We start from the raw sequence: 16,359 nt of genomic DNA on the forward strand, positions 1-16,359 counted from the left end.
AGATCGTCTTAGATTTTCACGCTGATCAAGAATATATATACTTTATAGGGTCGGAAATGGATATTTCGATGTGTTGCAAACGGAATGACAAAATTAATATACCCCCATCCTTCGGTGGTGGGTATAAAAAGGATGTCGAAGGGCCTAACACAACTCACTGTCCCAAATTTTGGCGACATTGGACAATGAATGAGTTTTTAATGGGTCCAAACCCATAAATCGAGAGATCGGTCTATATGGCAGCCATATATCTGGGCCAAATTGCAGAAATATGTCCAAGAGCCTAATACCACTCACTGTCCCAAATTTCGGCGAAATCAGGCAAAAATGCGCCTTTTATGGCCCCAAAACCTGAAATCGAGAGATAGGTCTACATGGCAGCTATGTCCAAATCTGAACCGATCTGAGCCAAATTGAAGAGAAATGTCGAAAGGCCTAACACAACTCACTTTCCAAAATTTCAGCAAAATCGGATAATAAATGTGGCTTTTATTGGCCTAAGACCTTAAGTCGGCGGATCGCTCTATATGGGGGCTATATCAACATATAGTCCGATATAGCCCATCTTCGAACTTAACCTGCTTATGGACAAAAAAAGAATCTGTGCAAAGTTTCAGCTCAATATCAAAGACTGTAGCGTGATTTCAACAGACAGACGGACAGACGGTCGGACGGACATGGCTAGATCGTCTTAGATTTTTACGCTGATCAAAAATATATATACTTTATAGGGTCGGAAATGGATATTTCGATGTGTTGCAAACGGAATGACAAAATGAATATACCCCCATCCTTCGGTGGTGGGTATTAAAAACGACAAACGGACTATAAGTACAGAAAGGATGTGTGAACAGACGGATATGGATAAACCAAATCAGCAGGAATTTCCGAAACGAACTAAACATTTTATCACAGCCACAATAGTGGAGCTGAGTGCAGTTTGTGTTTTTGCAATATATTCCATAGAAATGTGCACTTAGTTTACCAATTTCATGCTAGGATTTAAAATAGCCAGCTTAACTCCTTAGAAAGCACCACAACCAACTTTGAACGTAGTGGCGGCACAGGTTATAATTAAACGATCTCCAAAATATTTCGTATTTTGCTTATTGGGATCGAAAGGAGAAAAATGGAGGGTTTGGTTTCTCTATTTGCAAAAATGTTTATACCCCCCACCGTAGGATGGGGGACACATGTGAGGTTATTACCTTACATTATCAGCCTTGTAAACTTCTCTAAGTGAAGTCGCCCTGCGGCATGCCGTGCGGAATCGGCAATAAAAGGGAGGTCCCTTATAATGAGCTTAAACTTGCATCGGACACCACTCAATGATATTAGGGGAGTATTCCCGCTGTTCCTTGGGTGCAATAACAATGTAACCTTTTAAATTGTTTCCCTTTTAGGGGAGTTTTGGAATTTTTCTCCCAATATTTTGGGATTTTGACTAAACAATTTTCAGCACATTTTATCCTACATAACGTTAAAGGAATTCATTATTCGCAAAACCGTTCTATTGCATAAACTTTTCTATGGGAAATTTTAAATTTCTTTTTTTATATGTGGAATAACAGCAATTTCATACCCTACACCACCACTGTGGTACAGGGTATTATGGGTTTGTGCATTTGTTTGAAACGCTAAAAAGGAGAAGAGCTAGACCCATTGATAAGTATACCGATCGACTCAGAATCACTTTCTGATTTGGTAAAGCCATGTCCGTCTGTCAGTCCATGAATTCTTGTAATCAAAGTGCAGGTCGCATTTGTTGTCCAATCATCACGAAATTTTGCACATATCATATTTTAGGCCCAAGGACGGACGCCATTGATTTTAGAAAAAATCGGTTCAGATTTGGATATAGCTCCCATATATATGTATCGCTCGATTTTCACTTAAATGGCCGTAGTAGCTACAATTTTCAACCGATCTGCACAAAATTTGACACGGACTGTTTTATTATTAATCCTAACATATTTGCAAGATTTCATCAAAATCGGTTAACATATCTGCGAGATTTCATCAAAATCGGCTAAAATTTGGATGTAGCACCCATACATATTTATCGCCAGATTTGCACTTCTATAACCGTAGTAACAAAAATTTTTATACCCACCACCGAAGGATGGGGGTATATTCATTTTTATACCCACCACCGAAGGATGGGGGTATATTCATTTTGTCATTCCGTTTGCAACACATCGAAATATCCATTTCCGACCCTATAAAGTATATATATTCTTGATCAGCGTAAAAATCTAAGACGATCTAGACATGTCCGTCCGTCTGTCCGTCTGTCCGTCTGTCTGTTGAAATCACGCTACAGTCTTTAAAAATAGAGATATTGAGCTGAAATTTTGCACAGGTTCTTTTTTCGTCCATAAGCAGGTTAAGTTCGAAGATGGGCAATATCGGACTATATCTTCATATAGCCCCCATATAGACCGATCCGCCGATTTAGGGTCTTAGGCCCATAAAAGCCACATTTATTATCCGATTTTGCTGAAATTTGGGACAGTGAGTTGAGTTAGGCCCCTCGACATCCTTCGTAAATTTGGTTCAGATCGGTTCAGATTTGGATATAGCTGCCATATAGACCGATCCTCCGATTTAGGGTCTTAGGCCCATAAAAGGCACATTTATTGTCCGATTTTGATGAAATTTGGGACAGTAAGTTGTGTTAGGCACCTCAATATCCTTCGTCAATTTGGTTCAGATCGGTCCAGATTTGGATATAGCTGCCATATAGACCGATCCGCCGATTTAGGGTCTTAGGCCCATAAAAGCCACATTTATTATCCGATTTTGCTGAAATTTGGGACAGTGAGTTGTGTTAGGCCCTTCGACACCCCTCGTCAGTTTGGCCCAGATCGGTTCAGATTTGGTTATAGCTGCCATATAGACCGATCCTCCGATTTAGGGTCTTAGGCCCATAAAAGGCACATTTATTATCCGATTTTCATGAAATTCGGGACAGTGAGTTGTGTTACGCCCCTCAATATCCTTCGTCAATTTGGTTCAGATCGGTCTAGATTTGGATATAGCTGCCATATAGACCGATCCTCCGATTTAGGGTCTTAGGCCCATAAAAGCCACATTTTTTATTCGATTTTGCTGATATTTGGGACAGTGAGTTGTGTTAGGCCCTTCGACACCCTTCGTCAATTTGGCTCAGATCGGTTCAGATTTGGATATAGCTGCCATATAGACCGATCCTCCGATTTAGGGTCTTTGGCCCATAAAAGCCACATTTATTATCCGATTTTGCTGAAATTTGGGACAGGGAGTTGTGTTAGGCCCTTCGATATTCTTCGTCAATTTGGCTCAGATCAGTCCAGATTTGGATATAGCTGCTATATAGACCGATCCTCAGATTTAGGGTCTTAGGCCCATGAAAGCCATGTTTATTATCCGATTTTGCTGAAATTTGGGACAGTAAATTGTGTTAGGCCCTTTGATATCCCTCATCAATTTGGTGCAGATCGAACCAATTATGGATATAGCTGCCGATCTCTCGATTTCAGGTTTTGGGCCCATAAAATGCTCATTTATTGTCCGATGTCGCCGAAATTTGGAACAGTGAGTTACGTTAAGCCCCTCGACATAATCCTGCAATATGGCGCAGATCGGTTAAGATTTGGATATAGCTGTCATATAGACCGATCTCTCTTTTTAAGGTTTTGGGCCCATAAAAGGTGCATTTATTATCCGATGTCGCCGAAATTCAGGTATACAATTTTGACCGGATTTTGATGAAACGTGGTTTACGTATATTCCCGAGGTGGTGGGTATCCAAAGTTCGGCCCGGCCGAACTTAACGCCTTTTTACTTGTTAAATGATCTGTTTGAATGTCGGTTCAGATTTAGATATAGCTCTCATATACATGTATATTTACATATTGCCCGAATTTATAATTGTAGGGTAGGTGTAGGGTATTATATGGTCGGCTCAGCCCGACTTTTGCCTTTCCTAACAGATTTTTATTGCTGTACTAGCTGACCCGGGCCCGCTCCGCTGCGCCTTCTTTTATTTTATATGGAACACATACTGCCATGGTCGAAAATTTTTTTTTCCTTTGGGGGTATTTTGGGAAACGGGTAATGCCCTTAATACATGGTCGTAAATTTGGATATTAAATACGTATTCTGCTCCCAAATACCTTTATTTGAGCCCCATATTGCGATGGTCACTAAAAAATAGCTTAGGCGTGTTTTGGGGATTGTGCTGGTCCCCCAAACACTAAGCCCGGAAAATGTATCAGCAACGTGCTCTATTCTCATATATCTGTATATAATTTATTTGAACCCCATATTGCCATTGCCCTCAAAATTGGATATCAAATTCGTTTTCTAATTTCATTTAAACTCCTTATTGCAAAAGTCAGCAAATATGTCCAGTTTGGGGTATTGACCCTAAAAACTATGAATATTTATTTCCACCCTCTTTAAGACCCAAATTGTGTTGGCCCTTAATATTGATATCAGATACGTGGTCTACTCCCACATACCTTTAATTTGAGCCCCATATTTCCATAGTCGGCAAACATGACCGGCTTGGGGGGGTGTTTTGTGTTTTGCCGCCCATCCGGCCACTCAGTGAGTTGGCCTTGAAAATATATATCGGACTCGTGTTCCACTTTAAAAACCCTCTTATTTGAATCTCATATTGCAATAGTCAGCAAATGCTTCCTATTTGGGTGGTGTTGTTGGGGCCACCCCATAGACACTTTTCCCGAATATTGATATCAAATTCGTGCTTTACTCCCAAAGACCTTTCATTTGAGCACCATATGGCTATGGTCGTAAATTTGTCCCGTTTGGGCGATGTTTTTGATGAGAGCCGGCCCCCCAAACACTCGGTCCCATATTTGTATATCAGATTCGTATTCTACATTCAAATACCTTTTATTTGAGCCCCATATTCCCATGGTCAGTAAATAAGTCATGTTTGGGGGATGTTTTGGGAAAGGGGTGGACCCACAGAAAGGTGGTCCCACATTTGGATATCAGATTCGTATGCTACTCGCAAATTCCTTTCATTTGAGTCCGATATTGCCATGGTCGGTAAATGTGTCCGATTTAGGGGTATTTTGGGGCTTGGGGTGGTCCCCCTAACACTTGGTCCGAAAATTGGATATCAGATACGTTTTCTTATCCAAAATACCTTTCATTTGAGTCCCATATTGTCGTGATTGGTCAAAATATATTTTTGGTAGGTTTAAGGGAGGGGCAGCCCCCTAGGTACCCCATCCGAATTTTGGGTACCAAATTTTTATTTCTAGAGTACTATACGACAGCACACAAAATTTCGCTTAAATCGCACCACCCATCTCCGAAATCTGGTGTTTCTGAAAATATGTGTAAGGGGGAGGGACTTCCAATAACTGTACTAAGTATGGTTTAAATCGGTTCATAACCTGATATAGCTGTCATATAAACCGAGCTGTGATCTTGACTTCTTGAGCCTCTAGAGGGCGCAATTATTATCCGATTTGGTTGAAATTATGTACAACGGTTTCTCACATGACCTTCAACATACGTGTCAAATATGGTCTGAATGGGTCTATAGCCTGAAACAGCACAACTGAGATACTGAGAAAAGAACTCGACAAATTTGATCCATGGTGGAGGGTTTATAAGATTCGGCTCGGCCGAACTTAGCACGCTTTTACTTGTTTTATTTCAGTTCTAAAAGCTTTCCAAGTGGCGAAGCTCATAACCCAAAAAGACCGACTTAAATTCATAGTTTTCGTAAAGTTGGCCCATCTCCAATCCTAGATAATATTAATGTATACCTTATGCTTTCATTTGTAAAGAAGTCTTGTCCACTTTTAATTATTAACCGAATTATGCGTTATTTATGCCGTAGTGAAATTCCTTTGTCAATGCTCTGACATCCATCAGCACCAGCCTCTTGCGAAGGCTAGCTGCTTTTGTTTTCTCTCTCTCTATTTTTTTTTTTTCGCCAAACTACAACTTTCACCTTTTCCATTCAAATAGTTTTTCGTTTGTTTTTCAACCCACCAATCTCTTGTTCATCATAATGTCATAATCATGCTCCTTAAGCTCATCAGCATCAGCAACAGCAGCTTCGTGATATTTCCTAACCTCGTGAGCATGATTCCCATTTCTATAGTTTTTTGCTTATTTCATTTCTAAATCTTTTGTCTATTTTTTAAGAGGATTTTGTGGTGGATTACAAATGGTATTATGAAATTGAAGCCATGGACAAACTTTCCTTTGCCACATAGCACATACATATATTTGCGTAGTTTTAAACATTTTCCCGAGCTGCCGCGGTTCTGCTGCTACTTTTCCTCTCTAGCATTCGCCGTTGGTTGAGGTGAACTATTCTATAAAGGCAATGAATTTGTATTTGTTGAGCTATGATTGTGGTTGTGCACCTACTTAATAGAATGTCAGAGTGTGTGCGAGAAAGGGGAGTGTGGGTGTATGTATTTGGTTTTGCTATTCGTGTGGTCGGAAAGTTTTTTTTCGTTCGTATCTTCTGCTTTTGCATTAGCGTTTGGAAATGAAGACCTTCGTTGCGGTTATGGTGGTTTGTCGTACTTATGTGCCTGTGGTTTGGTAGCGAAAAAATGGCAAAGGAGAGGGAGTGGATGTGTTTTGGGTTTATGTTTCTCATATTATCTGATATATGCAGCATTTAAAATTGTTTTCCATGCCAACAGCTTTAATGGAATATATTATGATAAGTTTTATATTATAATTATACTATATTTGTGATGCACGCATCGTTAGCATGTGTGCCTATGTTGCTGAATGCCTGGGTTCGAATTCTGGCGAAAACATCAAAACAATTTGTCAGCAATGGTTATGCCCTCCTAATGTTGCCGTCATTTGTGAGTAAATGCCATGTAAAAACTTCTTTCCAGAGAGCTGTCGCACTGTGACACGCCTTTTGGTCTCAACAATAAAAAGGACGTCCCTTATCATTCAGCTCAAACTTAAATCGGCACTCATTGGTATTTGCTCTTGTAAACTATCGTATTGGAGTACGGAAAACTTTAGTTTTTGTTTTTGATATAATTTGCGAAGGGCTATACCCTACATCATAGAGGGTATAGCCCTTCGAAGTATTGTTCTGAGACCCCATAAAGTACACATATTCTTGATCGCCTTATTAAGTCGATCTAGCTACGACCGCCCATCGGTCCATCGAAAGCAAGCTAACTTTCGAAGGAGTAAAGCTAGACGCTTGAAATTTGTTCAAATACTTCCTATTACGGTAGTTAGGTTTGTGCAGGTAAATGGGCCATATCGGCTCATATTTTGACTTCTCTGAAACCTCCAACATACGTGCAAAAAAAAAAATGGTCTGAATCCGTCAAAAACATGATATACCTGTAATATTAGCTGATCTCCCAATTGCACTTCTTGAGCCTCTAGAAGGCTCAGTTCTTTTTTGATTTGGCTGAAACAATTTCTCCTATGACTACATAAATTCCAAATATGATATGAATCATTTCATAACCTGATATAGCTCCCCTATAAACCGAGTTCCCACTTTTACTTCTTGAGCCTTATAAGGCACAATTCTAATTTGGCTGAAATTTTCCACAATGACTTCTCCTATGGTTTCCAACATCCAAACCAAGTATGTTACGAATCGGGCCATATCCTGATATAGCTCCACTAGCATTACAAATCCTATCCCATGTTATATCTCCATTATCCTTTGTTACGGATGCAATAGTGATGAGATAGGAAGACGGTTAAGTAAACCTGACATCGCTTTATCTGCCTTGCGACTCTCCGACACCGCCACCCACTACCGAAAAGGAAGATGGCGAGGAAGGCCGGTGAGGAAGGCCGGTGAGGAAGACTAAACGGAGGTACTAATTGGGTGCGATACGAACTCTCACCACATTTCGACCGATTTAACCAACATTAATAAGCGAGGCCAAATCCTGGCAGAATTCTTGAATACTAACGACTTAATAACTCTTAATATTGGTAACACCGCTTCTTTTGTTAATAAGATTAGGGAGGTGGTTTTAGATGTATGTTCGGAATATCTAATCTATGAGGTTCAGGATTTGAGAGTCTCCATGGAGCACTCATTCTCTGACCATCGATACTTAAGGTTTAGAATAGCATGGCCAGCTTCCGTAATAAGTTGAAAACCAACCGGACAAAATTCAGAAGACTACACTGAAAAATATGTTTGTCCTCATTCGAGGAAAGTCCTGAATCCGAGAATATTCCACTGGCTCTTCAGGGGTATGATAAGACCAATACTTACTTATGTATTAGTAGTTTGGTGGACTGTGATGGAGAAAAAGTGCAACGTAAGGTAAGGATAATACAATAGGTTCAGAAAACATGTTGTCATGACATAAGGGGGGGGATGAGGACGACCCCCAATAGGGCATTCGAGACAATTTTAGATATCCGACCGATTGACATACAGATTAAGTGTTTTGGATTAAACTGACCTTTATTATTTTGTATATCTTCTTATATATAACAGGTAAAAGCGTGCTAAGTTCGGCCGGGCCGAATCTTACATACCCTCCACCATGGATCGCATTTGCCGAGTTCTTCTCCCGGCATCTCTTCTTAGGCAAAAAAGGATATAAGAAAAGATTTGCTCTGCTATTATTATATTATTACATGTTGGAGGCCTGTGTAAAATGTCAGCCAATTCGAATAAGAATTGCGCCCTTTGGGGGCTCAAGAAGTTAAATAGAGAGACCGATTTATATGGGAGCTGTATCGGGCTGTAGACCGGTTCAGATCATAATAAACACGTATGTTGATGGTCATGAGAGGATCGGTAGTACATAATTTCAGGCAAATCGGATAATAATTGCGACCGATAGAGGCTCAAGAAGTCAAGATCCTAGATCGGTTTATATGGCAGCTATATCAGGTTATGAACCGATTTGAACCTTATTTAACACAGTTGTTGAAAGTAAGAATAAAATACCTTATGAAAATTTTCAACTAAATCGGAAAGGAATTGCGCCCTCTAGAAGCTCAAGAAGTCAAGTCCCCAGATCTGTTTATATGACAGCTATATCAGGTTATGGACCGATTTGAACCACACTTGGCACAGTTATTGGATATCATAACGAAACACGTCGTGCAAAATTTCATTCCAATCGGATAAGAATTGCGCACTCTAGAGGTTCAAGAAGTTAAGACCCAAGATCGGTTTATATGGCAGCTATATCAAAACATGGACCGATATGGCCCATTAACAATACCAACCGACCTACACTAATAAGAAGTATTTGTGCAAAATTTCAAGCGGCTAGTTTTACTCCATCGGAAGTTAGCGTGCTTTCGACAGACAGACGGACAGACGGACGGACGGACATGGCTAGATCAACATAAAATGTCGCGACGATCAAGAATATATATACTTTATGAGGTCTCAGACGAATATTTCGAGTAGCTACAAACAGAATGACGAGTTAGTATACCCCCCATCTTATGGTGGAGGGTATAAAAATCAATTTGTGTTTGTTTGTAGATTTATTTGTTTGTTTGTTTGTATGTTTGTATGTTCCTTATAGACTCAGAAACGGCTGAACTGATTTTCTCGCAATTTTCACAGATGGTGCATAATGACCCCGTGGTGAAAATAGGGTAGTACATTTTTTGATATCTGAAGGGGGGCGGACCCTCCCCCTTACCCTAATTTTCAGAAACGCCTGATCTCGGAGGTGGGTTGTGCGATTTAAGCGAAATTTTGTGTGCTTACATATAGTACCCTAAAAATAAAAATTTGGTATCCAAATTTCGGATGGGATACCTAGGGGGGCTGCCCCACCCTAAAACCTACCAAACATATATTTAGACCAATCATGACAATATGGGACTCAAATGAAAGTTATTTAGGATGACAAAACGTATCTGACATCCAATTGTCGGACCAAGTGTTAGGGGGACCACCCCAAACCCCAAAACACCCCTAAATCGGACAAATTTACCGACCATGGCAATATGGGACTCAAATGAAAGGTATTTGATACCCAAATGTGGGACCACGTTTCTGGCGGTCCACCCCTTCCCCAAAACACCCCCCAAACTGAACTTATTTAGTCACCATGGGAATATGGGGCTTAAATAAAAGGTATTTAAATGTAGAATACGAATCTGATATCCAAATATGGAACCAAGTGTTTGGGGGGCCGCCTCTCACCAAAAACATCTCCAAAGGGGACAAGCAATATGGGGCTCAAATGAAAGGTCTTTGGGAGTAAAGCACGAATTTGATATCAATATTCGGGAAAAGAGTCTATGGGGCCACCCCACCCCCATAACACCACCCAAATAGTAATTATTTTCTGACAATTGCAATATGAGGCTCAAATAAGAGGGTTTTTAAAGTGAAACACGAATCCGATACATATTTTCAAGGCCAACTCACTGAGTGGCCGCCCATCCCCCAAAATACCCCCCAAGACGGTCATGATTGCCGACTATGGAAATATGGGGCTCAAATTAAAGGTATTTGGGAGTAGACCTCGTATCTGATATCAACATTAGAGACCAACTGTCCAGATGACGTCCCACCACCATAACAACCCCAAATAGGACATATTTGCTCACCAAGACAATTTGGGTCTTAAAGAGAGTGGAACTAAATATTTATAGTTTTTATGGCCAATACCCCAAACCGGACATATTTGGTGACTTTTGCAATAAGGAGTTTAAATGAGATTAGAAAACGAATTTGATATCCAATTTTTTAGGGCAATGGCAATATGGGGTTCAAATAAATGATATATAGATATATGAGAATAGAGCACGTTGCTGATATATTTTTCGGGCTTAGTGTTTGAGGGACCACCCCAATCCCCAAAACACCCCTAAATCGGGCATATTTACCGACCATGTCAGTGGGGAACTTAAATGAAAGGTTTTTGTGGGGTAGAGCAAGTTTTGATACCCATTTTCGGGACCAATTTTCTGGGGGTCTACCCCTTTCCCAAAATACCCCACAAACAGCAGTTTTTTACTGACCATCGCAATATGGGGCTCAAATAAAGGTATTTGGGAGTAGAATACGAATTTGATATCCAAATTTAGGACCATGTATTTAGGGCATCACCCCCTTTCCCAAAACACACCCAAAGGGAAAACATTTTTCGACCATGCTAATATGTGGCTCAAATGAAAGGTATTCGAGATTAGAAAACTAATTTGATAACCTATTTTGGGGCCATGTGTTTGGGGGACGCCTCATCCTGTAAACTTCTCTTAAGCCAATGGCAATATGGGGTTTAAACAAATGGTATTTGGAGAAGAGCACGATGCTGATATTTTTTCAGGGCCAAGATATGGGGGACCACCTCTCCCCCGAAAACACTTCTAAATCGTATATCATAAGAATATCGGGCTGAAATGAAGTATTTTAAGAATGCAGTACACCTTATATCCAAACTTAACTTCGTAGACCAATAAAGATCATATGGGATTCAGATTAAGGCACTTATTTTGTTAAACTGTTAGTCAAGTTAGCATGGTATTTCACTAAAAGATCTTTAATTGTCGAAAATAAATATTTCAAGGAAACTTTTGTTCCATATAAAGTAAAAGAAGGCGCAGCGGAGCGGGCCCAGATAAGCTAGTAATACAATAAAATAGTCATTTGTTAACCAATTCTCTCGAAATTTGGCAGAAAGAATTTTCTTATGACTCTCGATAATAGTGGTAAATTTCTTAGAAATCGCTTCAGATTTGGAATAGCTCCCATATAAATGTTCGTCCGATTTGCAGTAATAATACAATAAAATAGTCGTTTGTTAACCGATTCCCTCGAAATTTGGCAGGAAGGATTTTCTTATAACTTTCAATACTACTGGTGAATTTCACAGAAATCGGTTCAGATTTGGTTATAGCTCCCATATATATGTTCGCCCGATTTGCAGTAATACAGCAATAAAATTGTAATTTGTTAACCGATTCCCTCGAAATTCGACAGGAAGGATTTTCTTATGACTCTCGATATTAGTGGTAAATTTCTTACAAATCGGTTCAGAATTAGATATAGCTCCCATGTATTTGTTCGTCCGATTTGCAGTAATAATGCAATAAAATAGTCATTTGTTAACCGATTCCCTCGAAATTTGGCAGGAAGGATTTTCTTATAACTTTCAATACTACTGGTGAATTTCACAGAAATCGGTTCAGATTTGGTTATAACTCCCATATATATGTTCGCCCGATTTGCAGTAATACAGCAATAAAATGGTCATTTGTTAAACGATTCCCTCGAAATTTGGCAGGAAGGATTTTCTTATGACTCTCGATATCAGTGGTAAATTTCTTACAAATCGGTTCAGAATTAGATATAGCTCCCATGTATTTGTTCGTCAAATTTTTGATAATTTGTTGTCATTTGTCAACCGTAGTTATTACATTTTGAACATATTTGCTTTGCTCGAAATTTGATACAGGGATTTTAATAATCTATCTGGATACATCCGCCGAGGTCCATCAAATTTGTTTCAGAATTAGATGTAGCCCCAGTCCCCCTTTTGTGTTTACAGGGTAGGTGTAGGGTATTATTAAGTCGGCACCGTCCGACTTTTACATTTCCTTTCTGATTTTATTTAATTTCTTTTCCACTTGATTTGTTATAACATATGTACTTTAGCTTAAATGCAATTTATACCAAGAAGTTATTAAAATTTTTTTTGTTTTCTTATTTTGCTTTTTTATACCCACCACCATAGGATGGGGGTATTCTAATCTAGTCATTCCGTTTGTAGCACCTAGAAATAGTGATCTAGTACCCCATAAAGTATATATATTATTGATCGTCCCGATATTCTGAGACAAACTAGCCATGTAGTAGTATACCTCCCCATCCAATGTGTATGGTATTTAAATACCTTTTCGCAAAATACTCTTAAAATGCATCTCACCATCAACAAATGAATCCACACACAATCCAATCCAAAAAAGTCGTTATCTGCAGTATATCTTCTTTGTTTAAATTTCCAATTATTACAGCAATTTTCCTCCACAAAACCCTCTACAAAATACCAACAGATAAAAACAAAAAAAAACAACCTCACATACTTTCGCTACCGTAACTTAACAACCGAGTCTTACACTGTATGTGAGTGGATAAGCTTCATGTATATAAATTGTTGAAAAAAAAAAATCAAGGAAAGTTCGTTTATGGTAGAAAGTACTTTTCATGCGAAAAATTAACCCCGTCCCCTTATGCGTATCATCGATGGGGATTATGTCTTCATGTAGGATGTTGTAGTCAATGAAAATGCTGCCATTTACGAATTTACCACGCAGTCACATTCGATCTCCATGTTAACCCACCAACTCAACCATTTTCGCCTTATTTATTTTGTTTTCCTCATTATTGGCATTTTTGCACTTTCGCAGTCTGTGCATGTGTGTGCGAACGTTAACTTTGCCTCTTATTTTACGTTTTTCAATAATATTGCCAATATTCGGAGAGATTTGCCCGAGTGCCAGTACAAGTACAATGATGAATGCCATCACATGGCAGCATCCAGTGTTTCCGTTTCCGTTATTCTTTGCCTTTTATGTTTTTTAAATGATTCTTCCACAATAAAAAAAAAACAAAAATCAACCCAAAGTGGGACAGTTTTGCCGAGGTAGAAACATGTTCGTTGCTGCAACGAATTTTTCAAAAGAAATTCCTTATTTTATGGAAAATTCCTTGGCGTAACCATCAAATGAAAGTGAGCGTGCATGTGTGTGTGTTTGCATGGGTTTATATCAATTGAAGTATTCGAAACAAAGATACCTTTGCAAGGAAAAACATATGAGCATACAAGGAACAAGGATTGAAGAACTTTTTATACACAAGAAAGTCTTTTCTCTACGAAGTGATATGAATGTAAGAATATCCGTGCAAAACAGTTACTAAGCAAGTAACAAGAAAATAAAATGTGTAGGAAATGTTGAAAGATTAGTTTAGGATAGGTTTAGTGAAATCTTTTCTTTAACAGTGGGTCTGAACACACTTAAACAATTTGTAGTCCGGCTGATGTAAATACAACCCATTACCTCGCACTGATAATCTGACATCGACCACATACGCAGAATTGTGTCCAAGAGCCTAACACAACTCACTGAGCCAAATTTCTGAAAATCGGGCAACAAAAGCGCCTTTTATGGCCCCAAAACTTTAAATCGAGATATTGGTCTATATGACATCTATATCCACATCTGGACTGATGTGAGGCACATTGCAAAAAGATGTTAGGGGCCTAAAGAATTCACTGTCACAAATTTCGAAATCGGACAATAAATGCGCCTTTTATGGGCCCAAGATCTTAAATCGGCGGATGGGCCAAATTGAATGAAGGAATTTCGAAGAGCCTAATACAACTCACTATCCCAAATTTCAGCAAAATCGGATAATAAATGTGGCTTTTATGGACCTGAGGGTCTAAGGCGGATCGGTCTTTATGGGGGCTATATCAAGATATAGTCCGATATAGCCCATCTTCGGACAAAAAAAGAATCTGTGCAAAGTTTCAGCTCAATATCTATTTTTTTAAAGACTGTAGCGTGATTTCAACAGACAGACGGTCAGACGGACGAACATGGCTAAATCGTCTTAGATTTTTACGACGATCAAGAATATATATCTTATATATAACAAGTAAAAGCGTGCTAAGTTCGGCCGGGCCGAATCTTATATACCCTCCACCATGGATCGCATTTGTCAAGTTCTTTTCCCGGCATCTCTTCTTATGCAAAAAAGTATATAAGAAAAGAGTTACTCTGCTATTGAAACGATATCAACATATGGTCCGGTTCGGACCACAATTAAATTATTATTGGAGGCCTGTGTAAAATTTCAGCCAATTCGTTTAAGAATTGCGCCCATTGGGGCTCACGAAGTAAAATAGAGAGAACGATTTATATGGGATCTGTATCGGGCTATAGACCGATTCAGACCATAATAAACACGTTTGTTGATGGTCATGAGAGGATCCATCGTACAAAATTTCAGGCATATCGGATAATAATTGCGACCTCTAGGGGTCAAGAAGTCAAGATCCCAGATCGGTTTATATGGCAGCTATATCAGGTTATGAACCGATTTGAACCTTATTTGACCCAGTTGTTGAAAGTAAAAATAAAATACGTCATGCAAAATTTCAGCCAAATCGGATAGGAATTGCGCCCTCTAGAAGCTCAAGAAATCAAATCCCCAGATCTGTTTATATGACAGCTATATCAGTTTATGAACCGATTTCAACCATACTTGGCACAGTTGTTGGATATCATAACGAAATACTTCGTGCAAAAATGCATTCAAATCGGATAAGAATTGTGCCCTCTAGAGGGTCAAGAAGTCAAGACCCAAAGATCGGTTTATATGACAGCTATATCAGGTTATGGACCGATTTGAACCATACTTGGCACAGTTGTTGGGTATCATAACAAAACACGTCGTGCGAAATTCCATTCCAATCGGATAAGAATTGCGCACTCTAGAGGCTCAAGAAGTCAAGACCCAAGATCGGTTTATATGGCAGCTATATCAGGTTATGGTCCGATTTGAACCATACTTGGCACAGTTATTGGATATCATAACAAAACATGTGGTGCAAAATTTCATCCCAATCGGATAAGAATTGCGCACTCTACAGGCTCAAGAAGTCAAGACCCAAGATCGGTTTATATGGCAGCTATATCAAAACATGGACCGATATGGCCCATTTACAATAGCAACCGACCTACACTAATAAGAAGTATTTGTGCAAAATTTCAAGCGGCTAGCTTTACTCCTTCGGAAGTTAGCGTGCTTTCGACAGACAGACGGACGGACGGACGGACGGACGGACGGACGGACGGACGGACGGACGGACAGACGGACGGACATGGCTAGATCGACATAAAATGTCACGACGATCAAGAATATATATACTTTATGGGGTCTCAGACGAATATTTCGAGTAGTTACAAACAGAATGACGAAATTAGTATACCCCCCATCTTATGGTGGAGGGTATAAAAATCAATTTGTGTTTGTTTGTAGGTTTGTTAGTTTGTTTGTGTGTTCCTTATAGACTCAGAAACGGCTGTTTCTTTACGAACTTTGGTTTTGCCTTTTTTTTCCACAAGACTAGATTGCTTTTTTTGTTTCAATTCAATTTGTTTATTTTCACAGGTTTGTATTTTTTGTTCCACTGTGCAATATTTACAATGTAGTATAAGCTTAATTAGGTAAGTGCAATATAAAACGAGGCAAGTGCAATATAAATTAAGGTAAGTGCAGTATAAATTAGTTTAAACACTTTGTGCAATAATTAGGTTTTAAGAAAATATATGTAGGTAAATTTTAACAGTGTAGATAATAAGTAGTTAGTAATTTTA

This window comes from Stomoxys calcitrans, chromosome 3 (genome assembly GCF_963082655.1).
Source record: "Stomoxys calcitrans chromosome 3, idStoCalc2.1, whole genome shotgun sequence".
Taxonomy (NCBI): domain Eukaryota; kingdom Metazoa; phylum Arthropoda; class Insecta; order Diptera; family Muscidae; genus Stomoxys; species Stomoxys calcitrans.